Source organism: Schistocerca piceifrons, chromosome 1 (genome assembly GCF_021461385.2).
Source record: "Schistocerca piceifrons isolate TAMUIC-IGC-003096 chromosome 1, iqSchPice1.1, whole genome shotgun sequence".
Lineage (NCBI taxonomy): Eukaryota > Metazoa > Arthropoda > Insecta > Orthoptera > Acrididae > Schistocerca > Schistocerca piceifrons.
In genome coordinates, this window is record NC_060138.1 from 396,001,943 (window position 1) to 396,003,082 (window position 1,140).

Sequence of the window (1,140 nt, forward strand, 5' to 3'; positions counted from 1 at the left end):
TTGACTTACCCATATCCCAGATTTGATATTGGCCTTCTGGGCATCACTAGAGTAGACTGTTCTGTGATACTGATAATATGGAAATTGGTAACATGCGAATTGTGTGAACCTTGTATGAAAAATTATTGGAAAATTGGAAAACGCATAATCTATCTTAGAGGATTATTACTTTGTTAATTCTATGGGCGATGGGATTATCTCGCCAGTTCGTTTGAGTGTGCTGCCGTCGCTGTTTTTTTTTTATTTTGCCTTCATTTCTGTCTTTATTTATTTCTTTCTATTTAGTTTTTAAAATCATCACTTGCCTCACACCTGCAGAGGGAGGTGTGTTTCTGAGTAGTGTGTCGTCGCCCCCTGAGGCTTAGCAGAGTATGCCTCCGCTTTTATTTTCGGTTTATGGCAATAAGTCTTGCTACTAACAGCACCCTGCTTTACGTGCTGCGTCGACACTAGAGGATGGCGGCATTTTTGGAGAGGAAAAGGTAGGGCTATAGGGGAGGTAGGAGGGAAAAAAGTGTAGTATCTGTTCTTATCAGCTTAATATCTGATACGTCCTGCATCACACGACCAGAATATTAAACTCATTTTTGGCTTCTGACGGAGCGCTAGGGGCTTGCTCCACCTCTGTCGTGGGTTGGCCCGGCATTGCAGTACCGCCGGGATCGGCCCACCTAAAATTAATTAAAACACAGCCTGAAATGGGTTAACATTCTGCAGTGATCAGATATTCCGCTGGTAGCAAAACTTGTCGTAAATGTTGATGTGCCCAGTAGTTAGTTGCTTACACACCACGATTTCTTTTAATTAATTTAAGATTATCTTAAGAATTTTTTTTTTTTTTTTTTTTTTTTTTGCGGTTAGCCGGACCGCACTTGCAGCCGCATTACGCTAGGCTGGTAATTTATGGGGGCACAGGACAGTGCCTTCGGATGCCTCGTTAGCGTCTCTTATGGTCTGGTCACAGATAATTTTAATTAAATTGTTTGGAGTTATAACCTTAGCTCCTCGCGAACGTCGTCGTCGTCGCCGCCGCACGCACGCAGAATACGTGTGTACACACGCACACACACATATGCAGTAGGCGGTGGACCATGTAAGCACTCGGCTAGGTGTAGCTCGCGCCAGTATAGCTCGCACCGG

General features: G+C 43.9%; 1 pseudogene; it reads left to right on the top strand.

Annotated features, from left to right (window-relative positions):
- The first annotated feature begins 464 nt into the window (after nt 1-464).
- On the top strand, nt 465-676 carry LOC124719215 (annotated as a pseudogene).
- Nucleotides 677-1,140: the final 464 nt, after the last annotated feature.